The sequence below is a fragment of the Ursus americanus genome, chromosome 24, assembly GCF_024610735.1.
Source record: "Ursus americanus isolate L20-20 chromosome 24, mUrsAme1.1.p, whole genome shotgun sequence".
NCBI lineage: Eukaryota > Metazoa > Chordata > Mammalia > Carnivora > Ursidae > Ursus > Ursus americanus.
This window is the reverse complement of record NC_142150.1, coordinates 5,999,603-6,024,910: the sequence shown is the minus strand read 5'-3', so window position 1 is coordinate 6,024,910 and position 25,308 is coordinate 5,999,603. Positions and strand designations below refer to the sequence as shown.

The following is a 25,308-nucleotide window of genomic DNA, read 5'->3' as shown; positions in this document are numbered from 1 at the left end:
GCCGTGCTAATTAACCCCAAACAAATTTCACATTAAGGAAACAGAATTCAATCAATGTAAATGTTATTGCTGTGTATTACTGTAAGCAATAATATAGTGGCTAAAATAATTAATTATTTTGGTTTTTTTAAAAGAAAGTATTCTTTTTTATGGTGTTGCAAAATATTTTGTGGATTTTCTTCCCCCTTTCTTCGGCCTTCCCTGGCATAGAATATAAAAGACCCATCTGGTAAAGCATGGTTAATACGCAGTCATTTTTTTTTACGGGAAGGGAAAAATGTATTTTGGAGTGCCTCAGGTTTACTTAGTCTCATGTTTTCATTGGCAATACATATGCAGATTTTGTCTTCTCCTACCTATTGTAGTTCACTACTCACTGTAGCAATTTCCTATTTTTTTTTTTTCCTTACCAGTCTTAAATAAAAAGGCCTGCGGTGATGGTAGTGGTGGAGGGAAAGATAAAAAAGAAGAATGGTTAAATACAATTCACTTCTGGGGACAAAATGAAATCCTGTTTTGCTGTATTTCAGGTTTGGGGAAGCAATCACCAATAAAGATTTTTTCCTTTTTTTTTTTTTATCTGGGCTTACATAGGAGGTCAAATTATCCTCTTCAGGATAATTTTCTTACGTTTTTTGAAAACAACCAGATTTCTAAATAATTGCTTGTTTGTGCCTGTGATAACTTTGGATAAAATGTATCGTTATCATCATCTTCATCATCCCTGAAGACCTTTAAAGACATGAAGTGCAGAAGCCAGATGACATGTAACTTGATTTTTCATGCAGTAAAATGCATATTTGATTAATATGGAATTATTTATCAATTAGAGGTGGCATATTCTGTAGCACATGGAAAACATATCAAATACGATTTGTATTAAGGTTATTTTGAGATATGATACATCCTTTAGCCAATCTATGCTAGTGGGTGTTAAATTAACTTCGAAATTTAAAGTGGTTTAACAAAATGGTGATGCAATAAAATAAAATGTTACTTTTCACAGATTGAACACCAACGATTTCTTTGTAATTTTGTCGTCTTCTTGCAAATGTCAAAACCTCTGTCTTTGTCTCCAGTTAGTTCAGTATCCTATTTCATGGCTACTCTTAATTCCTTACTCTTCTCTATTTAAACTCTATCTTCATCCCGATAGGAGTATTCATCTTTTCACCGTAACTTAAATACGTAACAAGCAGTTTGCTACTAAATATTTACAGTGATGCCAGAACTAATAATGAGAACGTAAGTGTTCAAGAAGTAGCTAGGGCATGCCACTAAAAAAGTAAAAGTTAATAAAAATGAATTTTTATACTGTAGTTGAGAAGAAATTAAAATCTTGTGGAAGGACTGTTTTAAGATAACATTTGAATGTACCATTTGTTCGATTATGTTTTTTGGTTTCAACTGATTTGTTTCAGATGATCGTTTATATTTTGGCCTATTTCTTTACTTTCTATAGCCAGAGAGTTATTTTCTTTTTGACTTCCTTGGACATTTATTTTTACCTTTCCAAATAAAAAGCAACTTTAGATTTCATTTATTTGCCTACATAGGAAGTTGATAATGAACCAAAGATTATAAGAGGCTACATTCAATAATTTAAAAATCACATAACATTTAGACAATGAAGAATTTGTATTGAATATTTCTATACATTTTAGATGTTTATGTCTCTAAATATATTTAGAGCAAAAGCTTTAAAAGATATACATGCGGTAGCAAAGAATATAGGATGGTTGAATATGATAACTGGCGCTTGGATAGACCTCTGGCAGTCAGGACACTTAGAAAATATTAAACTGTACAATTTCTATGATTAATATTTCTGGATTTTAAAGTTACACTGTAATACCAAACCAAAAAATGCAATAAAATTCTAAAATAAGGGTTCTAGTTAGAAGAACTTGTATATTTTAGAATGAGATGCAAAAGGTTTGCATCCAGTACTTTATTCCCTTTAAGACTATAATTGACAAACTGCAGTAATCATGCTTTTATGTGTTTTTCTTCCTCTACTGAATTCATTTGAAAAAACGAAAGTAAAAAAGGTAAAAAGAGACTCAGAATTTTGAAACCCAGTGGTCCTGAAGTGATGGGAAAATAGCCAAGGTGTCACAGCTAATTTCTGACCCTGTTTTATGAGTTCTGCTGTTCCTTATTCCCCCTGTCAGCCTGGGAATCCCTGAGGCTGTGCAAACTGGCTGAACATCACTCAATCCCAGTTTTATATCCCCTTTTAATAATGTTGAGTCTATTCTGTCCAACTTTGATTCAGACAACCTGCTTGTCTTGAAAAAGTGATATATTTAATCAGTGACTCTGTCTCCAGCATAGCTCCCACTGCGTGTGACTAGAGCCGAGAGTAGTGCAGTGGTCTGTCACTTCTGTTTGAATGGGTAATGTGGAGCCCATCAGCTGAAAAGACAGGAGCTGGAACTGCTTGTTAGGACACATGATCAAAAGCCACTCTCTGCTTTCTGCCAATCAAACCTCATGTTGCCTTGTGGGGCAGACATTAAATAGATTTTTTTTTTTTCTGTCTTACACTGTGGGCACTTTGCCAGTTTGACATGTGAACTGTTACAAAAGATAGCAGAGTTTCGACCGCTTGCTGACTGCTTTAAAATATTACCGAACACTTGTTGTCAAAATGAAATATTCATAATACTATATTATGATAATTTCTTTGAAGTATTATTTGATGCCTTTATCTCGCAATTTGTAGATTTTTTTTTTCTTTTGGCTAGGACAGAAGAAACAATAGACAATTGCTTCTTGGGTCAAAGTAAGGAAGACAAAAGCCTATAAATCGATCCAATTGCAAAGCCAACACAACTATATCACAAATAGTTTGAATCACATAATGATTGCTTTGTAAAAATAACATTAGTGAATTAAGTGTTATTTTACATTGTTTCCTCTGCTTTAAAAATTATTTACTTCTTCTCTTCTAAGTCAGGATAAGAGAGTGGTTTTAGTATTATATGTTAGCCAAAAACATTAAAAACTTTATTTTGAAATTTAATTCAGGATCTTACCCCCTCTGCTTATTGAGAAGATGGACAAATTTCTAAATTCTAAGACATCCTCTGATTTGCAACTGTCCTGATGAGTATTTTTTTACTCTGCTTTTTCTTTTCGTCATCCTTTGAAGAGTTTCCCATTATATCACAACTTCGGTTTTGTACCCATAGCGACCGAATAATGATGGTGGCAGAGACCTAACGTCTAAGCTTTTTAAGAGAAGAATGAGTACCTGAGTACTTTTGACTTAAAAGGGCACTGAAATTGGCACTTGCTATCATTTCCGAACACCCAGATAACTGTTCTAAAGCTGTGAAATCTTCGTTGGTGCTTTGATATCTCCAAACTTGCCACTTGGTACTTGCTGTTTCTTCTCTAATGATCATTTTAAAAGGAGTTAAACATTTTCACCAAAACATACCATGGCAATCTAGTGGAACTCATTTAAACAGGGAGCTACACATAAACAGCTGCTCCGTCAATAAGCCATTCTTTATAATACCCTTATTACCTTCTAGTGTCTCAAATTCTGATTAGTCAACAGTGCTGATTGCTGCACGGCATTCCGTTGCCCATCTTCCTTCTGCTCAGCTGCTCATGTCTTAGTTGTTATTTGATTACAACACAACTTGGGCATTGTTTCTCCAAGTTGCTCTTCATATTGTGTCTTAAAAACTCTGAATTACCCAGGGAAACTGGGATGGTGTGAGAGTGACTTTCTTCGCACACATTAAAAATATCTGAACAAAGCATGGCATAAGAAATGCAACTATGGAACACTTAGATTGGAAAGGATATTTGTGACTTAAAACTCAGTACTTAGGTTCATCTTAGGAAACAGAGATTAAGTATGTGGTAATATTTTAAAAAGCATTATAGTACTTCACAAATGTAAAGAGTTATAAAATTGTTATATTATGGTTATTAAATTTCAGCCAGATACAAAGTTCTGGAAGAGGTAATTATGGATGTGGAGCTCCACAGGAAGGGACTGAAGGACCTTCATCTTTGCCCCAGGACTAGATCATTTTACTCCAGTTACTGCGTGGCACCAATGATGCCCCACTACATTGGGGCAGCTTGTTGGTAGTTTCAGTTATGATGAAATAAGTAAGGGTGGGGAAAAATCTCTATAATGAAGTTTGAATTGCAGCTATTCCTTTGTTGTGACCCCCTGGAATCTACTCTTGGTGAGTAGGAAATGCTGACACACTAGAAATGCAACCCCAGTAAAGGCCCTAAATCTGTCATTGTGCTCTGGAGTCTGCTCTGAAAATAGCAAAGCTCTTTTGGTAAATTAAAATCGGTGTGAATGGGAACAGATGCTGACATGCTTTACTTTATCTTCAGGGACGCCAGTTAGAGAGGAGAGGGTCAGCAAGGCTAGGTGTAGGAAATGCAGTGAGTGTGCAAACTTGTTCTGTCAAGGGAGTTCTGTTTTGGGATGTTAGGCAGTAGAATTGTATTTATCTTTGGTAATCCAGGTAAGAATTATACCCACATTACTCTTATCTAGAGGAAAAATGCAGGAGATGGTATTCATTTCTGGGAAAGCTATCTCTTTGCGACGTTCCCTTGTGGTTGTGTCTTTTCTTCATCAGCCTGCTGTAGCTATAAACTGTCTCCGACTACTATTAGGTTTTACTTTCCAACATCATTTTGGCATAGCTTCCTAAAGTATTTGTTGAACACTAATGCTACCGTAGTCTTTGTACTGATATTTGTCAAAAATAATGAAAATGGTTTATGTTCTAAAAATGTTCAATTTATCAAATAGCTTGTATAGTCAATTTAAATAAGTCTCGTAGAAGTTTCAGTCTTGATTTGAAAAAATAGCATAGGATGAATTTATTTATAAGAACCTTAATAGTTTCTCTCAATTCCTTTTACATTTTAGATTACCTTATAATTTTCTAAATCTACATGAACAATAATGATCAATTTTGTCAGTATTATTCACACCTTTTATTAATTTAACATAGATGAATAAATGTGAATGTTGTGAAGAGTTGATTGGGAATAGATTTTAAATCTGACAGTTAGATTACAGGGTACCTAAGAAAAAATGGCTCTTTCACTAGATACCTAGTAATTTAATTCTTGTTTGAAATTATTATAATTTATTACAGTGTGTGGGTCCTAATGAATGTCTACTATTAAATGAAAAGGAGAAATTGAAATTAAGATTATGAAATTCTTTTAACTCATATCTTAAAATCCTCTTAAACAATTCAGGAGACATTAATAAGCTATGTGGGTTTCTTTCCATATTCTGTAATGGCAAATAAAAACATTTTTTCAGCATTTAAAGATTCTTAAAAATGTTGAATGCCATTGAACCTCAAAGCGTACAATCTTAGAATTTTATAAAATGCGAGTAGCCATTATAATAGCATTAAAATTGGCAAGTCCATTTAAATATTTATTTGGATTATACACAGACTTTTCCAGCATTTGAGTTTTCCTGAAACAACTAGGTTTCCTTCGTGTTAAACACTTAATGTAGGACAATTTGAGATTTCATAGAGCTGTAAACTATACCAGATTAACATTTAAAAATTTCCAAACACCAGGGAGACTTTTAAAGTGTGAGTAAAAATTTATAAATAAAATAAAGATGTCCAAATGCCCACAGGCATTCAAAGTTGTCACTTACCCCTAGATCTAAGTAAAACCTGTCATGTGCACAAAATAAAGATCAGGTCTTTGAAAAATAATAATTCCTGGGCAAAAGCAATGAACGTATGACAATATTTCTGTCCTGATAGATTATCTGAAGTGTTATTTGAAAGGCCCAAGTATCTTACCTGGCAAGAGGCCCTTCTCTTACAATTTGACCATGTGCATTTGAGAATCATTTAAGAACGAAAATCAGATTGATGGCTGCTTTTATTTTAAACTATTAGTATGTTTACCTAAAACCCCTAAAGTTTTGTTTCCTAATTTCTAGAGGTTTTTTTTTTTTTTTCTATTGAGGCTGCTATCATGCATGTATAAGCTAGTAATTAGTTTATATGTAAGGAGAAGAAGAAATTAAGCAAGTTGGTGATGAGTTTACATCTGATTGCAGAGAAAACCCGTGCTCTAGGTTTTTCACAGTCTCAGAACAATGCTAGCGTAGAGATGTAGGGACTGGCCGTCTCTCACGGTGACGGCACCCGGACCAACTGGGGACATAGGAAATAAAATGTAACTTCTTCAGGGAATGGCTGTTTGGGTAGATTTTTTGTTTGTCGGATGGATTTTCAAAAGATTTTGTTTGAGGCTGGGGAGCTTTGCCCTTAGGCCTGTAAGAGTCACAACTCCATTCTTCTTCTTTGTCATAAAATTCTCCATCTCCCTCCCCCCACTCCCATCCCCACTTAAGGGTGTACTGCCAAAAGAATGTAGTGAGAGCACTAGCTGGGAAGGTGATTTGTTGCCTCTGATAATCTGATCATTGAGCTGAAGTTAGCTCAGGCATCTGAAAGAAATCAAGGGCATAAGTAGGGCAGTACTCTCTTAGTAATGATTACTCGTCTCTTTTTAAAATATTTACGGTAGTTGTTAAATAAGGAAACAATTGGATAGAATTTATCTGCCTAACTTTCTATAAATATAGCCTTTTGTCATCTATCAGTAATGTCCACGTGGTTACTGTTTATCACAGTAACTATTCCAACAGTTAAATTCCAGTGTCTCTCATCTACTATTACAAAAGGGTAAAAACTGGCCAACTACCTCAGCAAGATACAACTTTTTTTCTCTTATTCAGTTTGAGCACATAATAGTTGTGCTATCGAAAAGTGCTTCTTTCAAATGTTTTTGCTCATGGTGATGAAATAACTTTAAAATATTAACTTTGAAAAGTATTGGCAATTTACAAAACCGTATCTACTGTTATATTTAATTAGATTTTTTTCTCCTTTGTGCCTATTTAAACTCTAAATGAAAGATGGAAATATGTTTGCTCTAACATATTTGATGTGATTGAGATGAGATTAAGCGGTTTAAATGATTTAAAAATTATATTTACTTTAGTGCAATCTGTTAGGTTCAATGCTGAGCCTGTCTTTTGGTTTGCTTTGTGGCACAGCAAACCAAGCACTGAGGGTTAAATTATTCAGCACATGGGTAGGGTTAAAAATCTAGGTTGTCTTTCTCCTTCCCAGTGACTGAATTCTTTAGTCAAAGTTAAATTTGCTGTTCAGACATTAGCTGTACTTCTTAGCAATGACCTTGTGGGGTAGAGAAGCATGGCACAGTGGCACTTTCCAGCTGTATTCAGCCTATCCGTCGGGGTATAATCATGCTCAGTCCCAGCACCGCAGGCTTGGACATATGTTGAGTTTTATTTCTTTCTTCTGACATTAATCCTATTCACCAGCTGTTCTGCCAGCTGCCATTCTTCAGCTTAGAGATTACATTTTGGGGGATACCAACAAAGGTCTAGTTGACCACTGCTTTCTTTTTCTTTTTTTTTCCCCCCTCATTCTTTAGAAATGATTGGATATGGGGGTTAGGAGAACTCAATCTTTTCCCACTATCACCTCACTTTTCTTTGGATCCTAGACATTAACATGATTTATGAACACTTTCAGTATGTTGTAGATAAGCCTTCCAAAGAGCCAGATTACCACCTTACTTATAAATCCCCTCTCCATAAAAAGGTTTTAAGTTTACATTGAAGGCTATAATTAATGTTTCTTATGCTACTATATAAACAACATTAATTAGTGACAAATTCTTTTGATCTCCTAAAACATATTCCAGCTGAAAATATGCTTTCAGTTCTTCTTTTTTTCCCCTCGCAGGTTTGAGAGCATATCTCTGTTAAGATGATACTTTTTTTCCTGAGCTATGGTTTAACTAATCTTGTTTGAATGGGCTATTAAATCTCTGTTACACTCATAATATATACTAATAAGTAGTATAGATTTCTCACTTCGTATTCCAGATGATCTGTCCATAAGGAGGATGTTAAACATCTGTAGTTTAAGCCTTCTGGGACTAACAAATGCATTAATGCCAGAAAGAAATGCGGCCTGGACGATAAGGTCATGGACCATGTGGTAAAGGAGCATCCCCAATATTATCAAGCCAGGGTATACTCTTCATTGTTAATCCTTCCATGTTCATACGGGCAAAAAGACTAATAGATTTAAGTTGTAATCATTTACAGTACATGTTTATTACATTAATACCAACAAATACACAAAATCCCTTATGTGTTATAATTCTCCCAGCTGATATTTTAAAGTCACTTATCCCACAGGCCTCACAATAGCTTTCTCTTAGCCATTAATTTACCTCAGAAGGTAACATCAATAACTGTTTGTTTATTAGCAAGATTCTGCCTTTATCTTTTTAACTTTGTGGCATATAAGAAACTCAGTTAAAAGAACACCTTTAGGCTGGAGTCATTAGAATTAAGAACACCTTACTGACTCAAAAAAAAATAAAAACACAACTCATAATAAAAACAAATGGTGTATTATAGAAGGTAGATTTGTTTGCTTGCTTGTTTATTCATTATTTCATTTATTCATCTGTGTGTCCGTCCATCTGTCCATACATGCATGCATGCATGTATGCATTCATTCATTCATTCCATTGAGCAGGATATTACTTATTGAGCCATATAAGAGAAAACACAGCATCTCGTATTTACCAGACAGTGCAATTCTTCATATATGTAGCAATCTATAGAAAAAGGACAGGAAGTTTATAAATTGCTTGCTGAAAAAACTATTGATTCCATACTACCCCTTATTTCTTTCCCCAAAGCTCTGACAGTAGTGAACCCCGTTTACTAAATACGGACATTCTATTTATAGAAATATTCATATTTTTATTGGTGGCCAAAGCACTGCTTATAGGAAAACCTACAGGTGACTAATAGGAGTTGCTCACTAAGTGGAATAATGAATAGTATTAGGTGTCAATTAAATCAAGCTTCCCCGAGGTGCAGGTGCTCCACAATGTACTGACACATTTCAAGTAGCAGTGCCACTTCACCCATGCATATGAACAAGCACATTTGCATATTAAAAAGCTGAAAATTATTTAACTGAAGCAAAAGTCTTTTAGAGATGATGGAGGTTATTAAAACTGTTGACAAGAAAGAAGGTAATTGCCTGAAAATGAGAGATGACATTCTGCTATACACAGGGAACGTTGTTTTTGTTGTATTGTGCAGCAGTGCCTGGGTGTATAACCTATTACATTGAGATTGCTCCTATGCAATTAGACCCTTTTTGTCCTCACTTCAATAAGGCTATGATTATGAAGGATTGAAGAACACTTGGCATATTGAATGTCTGTTGTTTTTATAACTTCGTCAGAAATGACAAAACACGTTTTGTGTCCTGTTTTTTCTTTGTAGGCTTATTGATTCTGTGATTATAATATTCATAAAAGACAATGTGTTCATGGTTGAGCACTCTGTCATTTATACAGGTTTTATTTTTTTCTGTCTCAGCATAGTATTTGTTTGAATGCCAAGGTGTTAGTCATAAGATGAGCAGATTTTTTAAAGTAAAAGATGAATAGGTGAGAAGTTTATCATGCTAATAATCCCAAATATTACTATTAAAAGTGTCATAAAAATGGATGATTTCATAAGTTTCAAATGGAAATAATTCACCAAGTAAGAAAACTTGAAAGATATTTTATTTTCTCTTTGATTATGAGCTGTTTATTTTCACTCAGATTTTTGAGAGATCTTGCTGTGCTTTGGCTGTGTTTGTCAGAAGTGAAGACTCATGGTCCTAGAGGAAGGCCCTTCCTTCCTTACAGATAACCATAAGAGACAGTGCATCTGGGTTGACTTGCTCCATTCTGTAGGTAGGAACAGAAACAAGTACATTGAATATGGCTACTGAAACTGAAACATTGCAAATCATTGCAGGTATAGGAAATTTCAGGTTTTGTGCTTTATTAAAATAGTGCTTGTTGAAAGATTTTATATCTAATCACCCTAATTAGGCTTCAGCTCCTAGCAGAGCCACTGTGGCAATGCATGAAGTCCATTTCCATCATTGGACTCTTTCTTTGAAGATGAGTATTGGTGCTGTTTGGGATATAGCCAGTCTAGAGTTTCGGCTGAACTTTTAGGCCCATGACATTCCCCATTTTCCTGTTGGGCCAATCAGCTTCTGCTTTTATTTCTGACATGGATTTAAATCCAGGACTGGTTTGTCAGAGGCAGAATGGAAAGGATCTGAATAAAGCCCAAATGTACCCAGAAAGTTTTCTAGGGGGTTGTCATTTACGTGCTCTTTTATTCTTTGATTTGGATGCATCTGGGCTTTAGTTAATGAAGAGGCACACCTAGGGTTTTTGTTAGCAGCTGTCTAGTGATTTATCTAATCTGACATGTTCATTTCTTTAAGTTGAAGAAGGAAAATGTCTTTAGGCGTAGCAATCTGAGTCTTGATTAAAAAGATAAAAGTGAGATACCCGAGTTCTTTTCGAACTCACATTATTTACTGCCTGCTGAAAACCTTAGCTATTTAAAAGATGAAAATACTGACCTACCCATGCTCAAAGAGAAGATTTTAGAAGCCTCCAAAGTATGCCAGACTTGTTACTTCACATACAGATTGCAGACTCTGCACCTCGATTTCCATTCTCATAGCCTGGGAGTTGTAGGAAATAAAGTGCTTTTTATTCCAATCACTGTCAAGCGATCCTGTTTAAAGAGGTTGAGAACAATCTTAACCTTATTTCATGTAACCGATTTTGGTAGGGAGTAATAATGGTTTTTAACTATATGAATAGTTAATGAAAACTATTTTCTTGGTTGATTAAAATTTTTGTTTTAATTCTTGGAATTTGTTTTGGTGCCATTACTTAAATTTTTTTCCTCAATAAACCCATTGATAGAAAGATATTTAATGATAAGAATTCATTAGAATATTTTATCTGACCTTTAAATAAACATCAGTTTGTGGGTTGAAATTTTAAAAAGCAGAGGTAAAAGATTAGCTTTCATTTTAATTTGTAAAAAATTATACTTTGGATGAATTCATGTTAAATATGATTTGTTTAATAGAGACTGAAGTAAATGTGAGACAAATCAGAGTCATGGATTTCTGGATATGCTCTGGAAAAGAAAGTATTGTATAAAATACTCTCCCTTTGTCAAAGGATAACTTCTATGTAGAGACATTATATAGCATTGGGGAATCAGAGGTGTACTTTTTAACAAATGAATTTTATGAAACTTCTGCCTGGTATACCACTGAGAAACCTTCATAGGCTTACATATAGTACATGCTCATTAATGTTTCTTAGGATGTGAAGAAATGAATGAATGAGCCCTAGATTATCTTACTGAGAGGCGTATAGGAATATAACATTGCTTAGAAAGGTTTGAAGAAAATTCTAACTTTAAGTCATATCTGTTCTCTCCACCTTGATATCCATTTGTGACAACTACTCTTTCATATACTCAGTATATCTAATGCCCAAAGAAACAAGCAAAGCCAACAAACCATTTTGTTATGAGGTTGGAAATGGTAAAGATGGGACTAGAAATTGAATCAAATGATCAGGTGCACCAGGCTTTATGGACAGAGACTGGAGGAAGTATTTAGGGGACTGATCCAGAATAGGATACCTTTATAAATTCAAATATGTTGGTATACTAGGCCTTGGCATAATCTTGAGTCGAGCAAGGATTTGAAGAAATTAGACATTTTGGGAAGGCAGTCTTCTGAATCAGGGCTATTCCAGGGAATATTGGACTGTTGGGAAATTTTACTGTACTTCTGTCTTTTCTCTCCTCCCTCTCCTGAACATTTTCCAGGTAAAATCAAGCTAATGAATAAGCAGTGTAACTCTAAAGTTTGAGAGACAGCATGAAGCCTGCAGGGTATGTCTAAAGGTGGGGGAGACACTGTTGCTTGGAAGCTTGGCTCAGTTTCTCCCCTTCTCTTTTTTATGCAAATTCGATGTACAGGGGCTTCAAGATGTTTCATTTGTTTGTTTGTTTTTGAGCTTCAACACGTTTTAAATTTCATTTGCAACACATCTTTCTTCTTCCCTGCTCACTATTTCAGTGGGAAACCCAGGAACCCTCTGACGGTGTGATAGTACTCAAGGCCCTTACAAAACTTCTGTGTGTGGGGTCATATGTGTAATGGTTTTATTTTATATAAATGGATGCACCAGGAATTCTGTGGGTCTTAGCTTGTTAGTTTAATGATGCTCTAACTGAACATAGTACTGTAGTTTACAGTTCATGAAGAGCTTTCGCATGTTATTTGAGTCTCATAGAAATTTTGAGTGGAAAGGAGAGCAGACATTATTCTTACTCTATTTTAGAAGTGAGGAAAGTAATGATTAATATGTTAAGTGGCTAGTTATTAGGAAGCTGAAGTAAAAATTTAGGTTACTTCATACCTACTTGGGTGTTCTTTCTATTCTTCCATGTTGCCATTTTACAAGTGTGATGTCCAGGTGGAATAGTTGGGTGTAATGGGACCCTCTGTTTAAACTATCTTGCATCACAAGCTCACCTGATTAGGATTGGGTAAGCTCATTAGCCTATGCTTTATTTGACCATTGTTAGTTTGTCTTCAAGGTGAGGTAGTTCTTTTAGGATGGGAATAGTCAGTTTAGGAGAGAGAGAGTGTGTGTGTATGTGTGTGTGTGTGAGAGAGAGAGAGAGAGAGAGAGAAAGAGAGGGAGAGAGAAAGGGGGGGAGGGGGGAGAGAGGAGGAGTTATTAAAGGAGGAGAAATTGAAAGAGATGGTCTAGCACACTTTAGCATGTCCCTTTACCTCTAAATTCTTAATCAGATAATCTGCTCTTGAGTGATTTATTTCATCAGATTAACAAGTTTACATTTCAGAGTCAGCTACATGATCATATTAATAATAGCAACAAGTTTATTTTTATTTTCATGTTGCTTAAAAAACTCAAATTTTGATTTTTCTTTTCTTATTTTTCATAACAATCATTTTTTTATAAAAGAAAAACCCTTGGGGCGCCTGGGTGGCACAGCGGTTAAGTGTCTGCCTTCAGCTCAGGGCGTGATCCCGGCGTTCTGGGATCGAGCCCCACATCAGGCTCCTCCGCTATGAGCCTGCTTCTTCCTCTCCCACTCCCCCTGCTTGTGTTCCCTCTCTCCCTGTCTGTCTGTATCTCTGCCACATAAATAAATAAAATCTTAAAAAAAAAAACACCCTTTATTATAAAAAATTTCCAAAATTACACAAAGCAGAGAATATAAGGACCCCTTATACACCCATCATGTAGCTGCAAAAATTATCAATACTTGCTATAGTTAAGAGTCTCTTATGGTTTGCCTCCTCTGTTTTTATCTTATTTTATTTTTCCTTCCCTTCCACTATGTTCTCTCACTGCATCTAGCCCACTATTTTTTTGTCTTGATTAAAGTTTAATTAAAAAATCTAAATTATGAAATAAGTGACACATACAGAAGATAATAGAATAGACATCCAAATTTCTGCAGCCACGATTTAATAGATATTAACATTTTTCTTTTGTATTCTTTATATGACACTCATGAGTATGAAGTTGAAATAATTGAAAGATGGAAAATAGGGACAAAGCACAGGATAGGATGAGTATGGCAAAAGCACTTGGTAATTTCTCAGAATATGCCTGCTAACATTTCCATTTTACAAGACAGCACTATACATAACAATTCATGTAGCCCATTAATCCCCTATGGAACATATTGATCATCCTATTAGAGATAGGAATATCTTAGTAAGGCAATTTGACCTGCAGTTTGGTTCATAGAGTTGTCCTGGGGTATTCCTGTCCTTGGTGTTTACTAACAAGCTCTTGCTGTTAGTTGTGTCTATTGGGAAGTCACTGACTGTTCACAAAGCATCATCAGACTTTTGTTGTCATTGCTTAGCCACAAGGCTGAGTTGCACTGATTCCAGTACACATTGAGAATACTTTTCTCCAGTGCCTTATTCTGATAATTACAGTGGGCTCTGTAAAAGGTGTTTTCATGTTAGAGAAGGAAACCCTCTTCAGAAGCACAGTGACTAAACATTCATTTTACTTAAAAAAAAAAAAAAAAAAAGAAAACCTATTAAATTAAGCTATATTTCAAGAAGCTCAGTTTCTTAAATTTGTGAGTACTTTTATCTTGGAATAATACATCTTGCCATTTTACTTTTTTTATTTCATTTTTTAGAAAGATATATTTATTTATCTTAGAGAGAGAGAGAGCAGGAGCAAGGACAGAGGGAGAGGGAGGGAATCCTCAAGCAGACTCCCCACTGAGCATGGAATCAGACCCTGAGATCACAGCCTGAGCCAAAAACAAGAGTTGGACACTCAGTGAACTGAGCCACTCGGGTGCCTCCATCTTGCCATTTTATAAGGCATATAACAGAAAATGATTTATAACATTATTTGTTCTACACCAAAATTTTTGTTATTTGGGAAAATCAAAGAATGGAAAATACAAGCAAATGAATATTATTTATTGAAGTTTCATCCAAAAACTCATTATTTTTCATACCTATTGAAAGTGTTCCCCAAATTTCAGGTAATTTTCTTACCATAGCAGATCAGTATAGGTAATATAATTGAATGAGTTTTTATTGATTTAGGATCAGACAATGTCTCAGAGGTATCACTGAGTCTTTGTGATTATCATGTGATACAGCGTGATGGCATGTATACAAAACTGGGTGGATTGCTTGTTCATTCATTCATTCATTCATTCACAGACATTTATTGAATTCCTGTTGTGTGTCAGGTACAATGCCAGGTACTGGAAAGTTGAAGAACACCTTAGACATTTTTTTATTTTTAAATTTCTTCTTGAATGATTTTTTTTCACAATATTTTATTTCTATCAGTTTGATACAAAAAAATAAAAATAAAAAACTTGGCCAGTTAGTGTTATATTTGTTGTAGTCGCATTCATTAAGATTTTAATGTCATTGATTTTGTTTCTCATATTTAATGAAAGAAAACTGGAATGTATGGTTTATCTATGGTCCAATTAGCCCCTACCCTTCCAAACAAACCTTGAAATAATCTGTTCCATATAACAAATTATAGTTGAGAATGGAAGTATGTGCTGTGTGCTTTTTTATGTACATTAAATATGTGCTAATAGTCACAGATATGAAGAGGTAAGAAGGTGTTTAGAGTTTAGGCCATGTGTTTTATCATTATTTAAAAATAATTTAAAATCTTCAACAAATTAAATGAGCACAGTGATAGGCACATGGGACAAAAATTGGAATAAAATACAGCTTGACCAGAAGAGGCTTACAAGGGAAGCAGCAGGGCATAAGTTTGATATGGACGCAGGGGCAGATTGATACCATGGACTCGGTAGTAACTGTACTTCCCTACCATAGCACTTCTAACACACTTCTCTATTTGCCTTGTCATGTGCCTGTATTTCCTACTAAACTGAAGCTCAGCCAAGGTAGGCAACTTATTTGTTTAATTTACCTTTTACTACCTAGAATCTAGCATGTTGCCTGGGACATAGGAAGTGATCAGTAAATATCTGTTGGATGAGTTGTAGTAATAAAAATTAGTAAGTTTTGTAATGGAAGCATGAATAAAGAAGAAGACTATAAAATAAAGAGTGGAAGAAAACTAAAACTTCTTCTTTAAAGTGTGTAAGTTTGAAAATATTTCTATATCTATATATAGTTAAAACTAGTTTTATTTGTATTCTATCAGAGCACTTTTAGCAGATATTTTTGCCTATTGATTTGACAATGACATTTGCAAATTATGAGATAATTCCTGAAGCAATAAAAACTAAATTACATTCAGTAGAAAATAACCTAGATTCTATGAAAATTAATAACACATGTACTATAAATATAGTAACTCTGTTAATTAGATTATTTGATTAGCATGAACACCCAGTTCTCTACTACAATAGATACCAGAGGCAATTTGGTAGACTTGAGAGAGAGTATCTGTAGTCTTAGGTAATTGGAGTTAACATTTTAGGGTTGAGAATAACACTTCTTTTTTGCTCAATATTAACCTAAGAAGAAAAAGGCATTCCATCTCATTATTAAATGTAAGCACATTATTTAAATATCAGCATTATAAACTGTATAATTACATTCTGAACTTGGTCATCTTTTATATTTTTCAGCAAACTTTATCTTTCTTTCAAAATATTGGGATATTTTAGTTATTTAAACCATAGCTGTTTAAAGGAGAATTACATGGATCTAGAGAACTTTTTTGTCAAGTGAATGAAATTATAGAATATTATTACCATTAAATGAAGTTTCTTTTTAAGCATTACAAAACAATACTAGAAAATATGGCAAATATAATCATTCTTGTTATAAATACAGGTTTGCTTCTTTCATATACTTGAGGGATTTATTTTGCTAGTAGTGCTTAACAGCATAAAATCAAAATTTAAAAAAAACTTAAAATAAGTTTTAGTAGCTTCATTGGAAATTGGAAATAAAATTAAAGCCACAGAAATTAGTGTTTTTAGAAAGGGTCTTTTATGTTAGTGTTGTATGTTTATGATTCTTTTTGTAAATTATAGTTTGAAGGAAATCATCTTTTAATAAACTATCTTTTTACCTCTTAATCATTTCACCTCTTAATCACAATGATTTTGGGCAACTCTATTGTGCAACATATCTGAAATCATCTACTTTTTGTTATAAAATCATTCGAAAATTCCAAACGATGTTTCTAGTATTATATTTCTATTTTAATATTTTTATTCAAATATTTTTAAAAAGTATGTTGCCACATTTTCTTGTTTATGAATTGTTTATAGATAATAAAAATTGCCTGTTTCTTGCATGAATACCATTGGATCATTTGTTACCTGAAATTTCGTTTGGATATTGCCATTCAATTGATATGAACTGAGTGGTATTGAAGTAGGAGTTTTTATTTTTATATTTGGTGTTGGCCCTCAGCAAAGTTGTATATAAAGATACATATATATTTCATAGGCTTTTGTGTGTGTATACAGATATATATGTGTGTGTGTATGCTAAAAAAAACAGCAAATAAATTTTGATTCCACCATATTTAATATGGGTGATTTAAAGAGGTATATTGTTATCTTGCCAAAATATTAGGCAAATATATGTGTTTGTATATAATCAGACTTCAAGTAGGGAAAGCATTAATTTTAGGAAGGTGGCTTAAAAATACCCTTAATTTTCATAGCAGATAAGATAGTTAATGAATTACTAAAATATATAGTTTTTTGATGTAGTTGTGTTTTGACAATTTTTATTCAGTCTGGTTTTTCTTTAAATAACCCCCGAATTCATACTTTTTTCTTTTTTTGCTCTCATCTAAGTAATAATAAAAAGAGATTCAACAATAATGAATTATTTATATATTTTTAAAAATTACAGAAAGACTTGAAAACCTTGCTCAGGATCAAAAGTTCTTACTATAGAAATGTATCCTTTTAACTGTTTATTTTTTCTTAAGAGAGTTAGTGATACCCTAACATTATGGTCTTTAGCTGGAATAGTTTCCACATCTTTTAAATGTATGAAGGGTTCAGAGGTTAATTATATACATTATTTTAAGAATTGGTTTTTTTCATTAAGTGAATAACTTACAATTATTTTAAAACAATTTCTGCTACTTAATTACAAATTAATATTACAAATTCAAACTTTTTATCTAGCATAGGGTAAGCTTTATGGTGCCTAAGGATGATAGATTCAGTGAGTTGCATTTCTTGCTTTCACTTCCCACCAAGTTTTTCCTTTCATAAAATATTACTAAACTGAAGCAATTAATTGAAAAGTCTCTCTAAGTAAATGAGCATATTGGTGGTAAAAAGCGTATATATGTGTGTGTGTGTTATATATATATAAAACATATGTATATTAGTGTTTACATTTGCATGTGCATATAATTCAGTAAAAATACGCATGATAATATCATGAATTTTTTTGAATCTAGAGGTAGGAATTTTTGTTGTTGTATGACTTTAGTAAAGTTACCCTTTGAATCCTTTGTAATATTGGGATGTTATTATCACTTACTTGATACCGTTAAATAACATATTAAATGAAGGTTAAATAAGATAAAGTATTAAAATTCACTTGTCTGACTTCAGTATAATATTAACAGATATTAATATGGAATCTCTATGTTTGTTATAGTTACCACTTGTGGTAACTATAACGTGTTTTATCTATTAAATATATATTTTATTGATGACTTGAGAGCTGGTAAAGTTTTGCTGAGTTTGGAGTTTGTTTCTGAGAAACACAGTAGGAAAAAATCATATATCAATATATTTAATAAATATAAATAAATATGTGTGCATGAGAAAATTGCTCCATCTTATAGGAAAACAATCCTTATAACTTTGATACTAGTAAGTCATGTGTTTTTCATTTAAATCTGCAGATAAATAAACATAAAAAGGCTTCTTTGACATAGTAGTTCTGGTCTCTGTTACATGGAGAGAGAAAGCAGGCAGGCAAGCTGGCAATGGAACACATATATACAACCGAAAGCAATTTGAAAAGTTATGACTTGTGAACGTTTGGCACCTTGGATCTAATTTTTTTTTTTTTTACAAGAGGTTTATTCTGTTGGTGTTAAAGTTTTTAGAGTTTACTTCTCCTGATACTTGGAAACTTCCTTGGCAGATCAGATAGAGTGAATAAAAAGCTCTCTGTATTTAGCTCCTGCTGCATGGTAGCTACAAGAAATTTCATCCTCTTTCCACTATGCCACTCTGTTGAGAGTTGATTCTTTCAGATTGTAGGGATGATTTAAATCAATGGTAATTGAACCGACCTGCTCTAATACCAGAGTACATTTTGTTCTTACTAGAAATGGGTTTGGTTTCTGTCGCTATGTAGTGTTTGTATGACTGAAGGACTACAGTTAAGGAAAAGGAATTTATTGACATAGTATGCTATTTCATTCTTTCTTATAGCAATTATAAATATATGCATGTTTTGTATTCATACACATAATCATACAATGCAGATACCTCTCTTGTTTTTAAAAAATGCGTATCAGTACATAAAGAGATCACTTGTATGTAACATAAATGATTCCCTTTAACTACTGGTGTGATCAGTCACTTGGTGAAAAAGTAACTCATGGTCTATAGGGAAACACAACAATTTCATTTGGATTGGGTTTTCAGCAAGTCATTGTTTCGTTTGGAAAATGTGAAATCGGTGAATGGGCTTGTTCTCTTTGTAGAGGATTACAATAACACACGGAAGCTTATGAGTGCTTCTGACAGATGTGTTGGCGGTTTGCCACAAAGCGAAGGGTGCGGCCCTGACTGACAACTTGCAATTATATTATGATGAATGGTTCTGATGTGTGTTCAAGAGAAAACCACTTTCTAGAAAGTGAAAGTCATACATACGGTTCCTATAAAAAAAATCAGCTCAAATAAAGTATCATAACTTTCTATTTTATTTTAGTATTTTGGTGGGCTAACCAATTTGAGTGCTTCTCCTTTCACAAAGGTCTCTGTTTTTGATAAATCAAGGACCAAATCCAAAATTTTTGTGGCGAAAACTAATTTGATACCATTTTTGGCATCAAAGTTACTTTATCTGCATTTTTGACAAAACTGACATCTCAAAGAACTCTCTAACGCTTAGACAAACACGTAAAACATAGACACATGTCCATAGTGTGGCCAATAAGAATACTGGAGTCAAGGATTCAGAAACAAACTGCTCTTTTTTTTTTTTTTTATCAAGTCACTTCCTTCTTGATAGGTTTTGTTGTTTGCTTTCACATCGAAAAATAATGTATCCAAACAATGTGGGTGGACTGAAGCTTTAGGTCCTTTTGAAATTGTCTTCACCCTGTTCTGATTTAATTTATCTTAGGAAAAATCTGAATATGGCATCAGAATGTAGATTTTTCAAGAGGTAGTATACCTCATCAGTATAGAATTTCATTACTCTGGCATTTTTATCTTCATAAATTTAAGAAAAAATTGACTGGTTTTCAAGAACTAAATGAAATAAAAATGTGAAATTAGGTTGGAATGTCTTTTATTCTACAATACTTAAATTGTGCAATTTGTAAGCAACTTTCAGCAGATAGACATAGCATATCTTATTTAAAATGCTATTATTTTAAAAATGCATGTTTTTATCTGGTTCTCTGAGGAGCCCAGGGCATGATATTTTTGCAGTTAGGCAAGAAACACCTATTAAACATATTTAGTAAGCAACATTGCAATTATGAAGATGAAGTTCAAATACATGCTATAATATTTGACATATGAAGGACTGTAGCCGTCATAGCCAAACTCTTCAGAAATAATCATATAAAAGTAAGGCATGATTAAAAAATAAATTTAAAAAAGTAAGTCACTAAATAACCTTATTTTCAAAAGATAATCAAAAACTGGAGAAAGAGGAATTAGTGCTTTACCTTAAATTTCTCAAAATTTATTATATTATTTTGCTTTGTGTGAGTTAAAATAAGGTCATATAAAGGTTTGAAAAAAATGTAAAAGCAAGTTTTAAATGACTTTAGGTCTCTCTCAGTTTACAGTATCCATTGTTTGTCCTTTGGACTTGTTTTTCTCTAATTCCCTTTGTGACATTTAGGGTGTGTCAACTGTGGTATTTTAATAGTGGGACATTTTCACTGTTACTGATATAAATTAAATCTTTCATGGTGAAAGAATGGTCATGTAGAAACTGCAGCATTCTAGTGCAAGAATCAGGAGTTCTGAAGTTTCATTGTAGATAGAAGTTATTAAGAGAAGAAAAAAGACATTCACACGGGCTTTTGAGTGGGCTTAGTTCCCATTAGTTTTCCTGTGCTTTCTTTTCCCTGCATGGAATTGACTCATCATTTACCCATCAAACCTGTACATAGGAGAACAAGAGCATGAAGTCTCCGTCGACTGATGTTTTCTGTTTGGGTTTCTAGTTTTTTTCTGAATTTTCTTTACCTGATGAGATGTAGGCCTGCATTCTAGCTTTACTTGATAATACAGAGAATTTTCTGTCATTTAGGATGTGTGCCTTTATGAGAGTGGTTTGTATTTTTTATGTTCATCCATGCCCAAGTTGTTTGGTTAAAACATGTTGTTTTCTCCCTCAGGTTTTCTTTTGCTGTCTAGGCTATCTAACCCCTCTTCTTTGTTTCCCCCCCAAACTCTAAATTTGGGGTTGGCGCTCAGGGGCCCCCAATCTCTGTGCTTGATTTAGTTTTTACCAGGAACAGGAGCAGTCACCAACCATTTGCTGGTGCAAGTTAAGGCTTGTTAGAACGTTTGGCATCTAAGCTATGAGCTCTGAGTAATGTCTTCTAGTGTGTAGTTTTGATCACATGGAGTGTGTATTTCTGGGAAGAAAGTCGATTGTATTGTTTTATGTTTGTACCATAGGTCATAATTATTGTCGTGTTTATAAGATAATAAACTCATTAGGTAATTATGTCTTATTGAGGTATTTGAAACATTATTTGTTTTTAACTTGGAAACTCTTAGGTAGGTAATAGATTTCACTTGGGACATTTCATTTAAATGGAAGGTATCTGGAATAAACCACATATTTTCTTTGCTTTATTTTTTTTTTTATTCTCTGCCATTTTAAAAATAAGCTAGGCCAGGAGTACTAGATAAAGAGATCAGAACATCCTAAGTCCATCTTTCCTCTTAGTGGTTGAAGTGAGGTGACTCAATTTCATAAGATTTGGGTAAAATTTGCCTTGATGGCTCATCATTGATCCTGTCATTGATGTTTTTCCAGCTGTGACATGATTTCAAGTACTTGCTGTCACACCACAGTCACTGGCTAAGTGCTTTTTATACATGATCTCATTTAGTAGATATAGATAGTATTATTATCCTACTTTGCAAATGATAACATTGACTTAATCAAGGCCACAAAGTTAATAATTGACAGAATCTAGATTTGAAACCGTGTTGAATAACTCAAAGCCCAATGTGATTAACTATCATGCTATATTGTAAGCTGAAAGTAAATTGCCTGTAAAGTGGGGTTCCACATTCCCTTTCCTTCAGCAGAGGGGGAAGGGAAGATAAATGAATGTGGGATTTGTTTTCTCCATCCCTGCCTCAAAGAAGATTTGGAGCCTTTGAGGCAGTTACTGCTCTAAGCCAAGAGATGAATGGAAGGTAGGTAGCCTATGAAAAGAAGTCACCTTTTGTTAAGTACTTCAGAAGATGCCAGACTTTCTTAAGCAGGGCAATTTCTCTTTTCTGTCCTATTGGCCTCTGTGTGGAAGATGCTGTTAACACAGTGTGTTGGTCAGCTTGGGAGGCAATAACAGAATACCAAAGACTGGGTGGCTTACAGAAATTTATGAAAAAAAAAAAAGAAAAAGAAATTTATTTCTCACAATTCTGGAGGTTGGGAAGTACAGGATTGAGATGGCAGCTGATTTAGTTCCTGTCTGAGCGCTGTCTTCTTGGCTTCAGATAGCCACCTTCTTGCGTCCTTGCATGGTGGGGGTGGGGGCAGGGCCGGAGAGAGAAAGAATGTGCTGTGTGTTGTTTCTTCTTATAAAGACATTAGTCCCATCCTGAGGGCCCCACCCTCATGACCTTGTCTCAACCTAATTAACTCTTACAGGCCCCATCTCCAAATAGCATAACATTGGGGATTAGTGCCTCCACATATGAATTTGGGGGGGACAAAATTCATTTTCTGGCACATAGTCTTTCAGTACCCCTTAGATGTTTTGCCTTAGAGCTAGGATCCTATGGTGATAAGGATTAATATTTAGTGACTTCCACTAAAGTGTTCTTTGATGCTAGACATGAAGAACATTTACGGCTTAGATTAAACTTTTACCAGGCAACCCTCTCTGTGTAAAACTAAAGTGTTTCTCAAATATGATCTAATTAAGTCTTTGCAGCAGATGAGGAAATTGAGGCTCAGTTATATATACTTCATGTGGCATAACTAGTATGTAGTAGAACTTACATCAGTTAGGAATGCTTTAGGCTGCAAGTGTCAATAATAGAATAAAATAAAACAAAACAAACACAAAATATCCAACCCACCTTAGCTTAAAGAAATAGGTGTATAATTTTCACATGTTATAAGAAGTCCATATATAGGTAGTTTCTGGTTTGGGTATAGAAGGTTAACAATGTTAGGACTTGATCTGCATCCCTGCAATTCTTCTGGCCTTCCCTTCATCATTATAAGGTGGCTGTGGAAGCCCACATTCTAAGAGAGAGCAGAGGATGGTACATGGCAGAGCATTATTCCATCTGTACCTCTTTAGAAAAAAATCAAGGTAAGAAAATCTCCCCAGAAACCCCAAAGCAATCTCCTCCTATGTTTCATTGTCTAGATTTAGTTCATATGGCCAATGACTCTAGTAAAGGAGACTAGTAGAGCAAATGTGTGACTTTGGATTGCCAAACAACAGAGTCTGTTAAATGGCTATAATTCTGGCTTAGTTCTTTTGGCTTATAATCTTGTTCCTTCTCTGGCAGAGTCTCTAACTTTGCTGAGAGAGGACTTACACATATTTTTATAAATCTGGGGAGTCAAATAATTGTGTCCTCTCATACAGAATTTTGAGTGACATTTACAGAAAATAGTAGAAATGGGTTTGGTAAACATCAGTTAAGTAGTTAAGAACCCAGGTTCTGGACTCAGATTGCCTGGGTTAGAATTCCATTTCTACTATGTATTAGCTATCTGACTTTGGGGAAATTTCTTAACTTCTCTGGTCTCATCCCAGAGCTTTGTAAATATTAATGGAATTTTGTATATAAAGCACTTAATTGAAGGTATAGCATATTATATTGAGTGTTATGATATCAAATACTCAATAACTATTAGTTATTATTACCACTATATACCTATATACCACTATACCACAAATATAACAAAGGACTACCAGAAGAAGACAACTAGGCATGAACTATGATATAAATCCATTTATTTTTTTCCATTTGTAAAACAGTGTCCAAGGGAATATGTACTTACTGCTGTGAAGAAAACTAAGTCTATGAAATTATTTCAAGTGATAACAAAAAACTGGGCAAATTTTCAAAGAAAGCAAAATACATAGTTGGTATCCTTGTGTTGGTTGCTACCCCTCCTCCCCACCTATTCCTGTCTCTGACTGCCTTTTCTTGAAATGTCCCATAAAGTAAAATTATTCTTCCCTCTTCCCCCCATAAAAAAGGCCCTTTGTACAAGTGATCTTAGGTGATAGGAAGAAAAAGATCTAATTATTTGATTACAATAATTCACAATAAGATTTTAATGATCAGTTGGCTTAACTTTCCAAAGGAAGAGGTGTTTTGTTCTAAAGATGAACTTATGAATTGCAAAGGATCCTTACTTTATGAAATATAAAGGAGATTTGAGAAAATGTATTAGAAAAAAATTAAACATACGAAAAGATGAAAATAATGTTATTATGAACCTTCATGTACCCATTACTTAGATTCTACAATTTTCAATATTTTGCCACTCTGTGTTGATTAGTTTTATTCTTTCTTTTCCTTTTTTTTTTCCCTGAAGTAATAGGAAAATTGTATAAGTAAGAGGTACAGCTTTCCAATGCCCTTTTTATTACATTTCCATACCACAAGAATAGGGACTGGTAATTTGTCACTGAGAACTGAAAAGTCTAATAATGGACCAGGGGGCAATGACTGAGTTGAGATTTTTCCTGTTGTCTATGGGTTAGCTGTCTAAAAATACTTAAGAATAAAGAAGTCTAATTGTGACCTTTGTGGTATCACTTTATGTACTAAGGATTAACCTCAGTTTTAGGCAACATGATGAATACAGCACCTTTAATCTTATTGTTGTTGTTGTTTTTAAATTAAATAAATTCAGTTGGTTAAGCCTCCAACTCCTGATTTCAACTCAGGTCATGATCTCAGGGTCCTGGAACTGAGCCTGGCATTGGGCTCCATCCTCAGTGGGGAGTCTGCCTCAGGATTCTCTCCCTTTCCTTATGCCCCTCCCCCTGCTCACACTCTCTCTCTCTAAAATAAATAATCTTTAACATTAAGTGAATTCATAAAAATGCAAAGAAGAGAATAATCATTGATATTCTTAACACGTAGAATTAAACATGGTTAATTTCTTGGCATATTTACTTCAGTTTGTTTTTAAAGAAAAATAATCCTAGTGTTTTTATTAAAAATATATCCTTTTGAGGAAGAATTCAAAGTAGGAAAATACAAAAATAAAAAGTAGAAAGATTAATACCACAGAAATTACTATAGTTAATATTAAATGTTAATATTATACATTTATACAAATAGATGAATGGGTGGTAGTAGGATGAATGGATAGATAGAAAGACTTTTGT

The 25,308-nt window shown here is 34.0% G+C and overlaps 1 protein-coding gene across 50 annotated transcripts in view; it reads left to right on the top strand.

The window, feature by feature from the left end:
* Positions 1 to 25,308, top strand: part of SOX6 (SRY-box transcription factor 6) — a 586,648-nt gene that overhangs the window by 273,170 nt on the left and 288,170 nt on the right. The window lies entirely within an intron of this gene.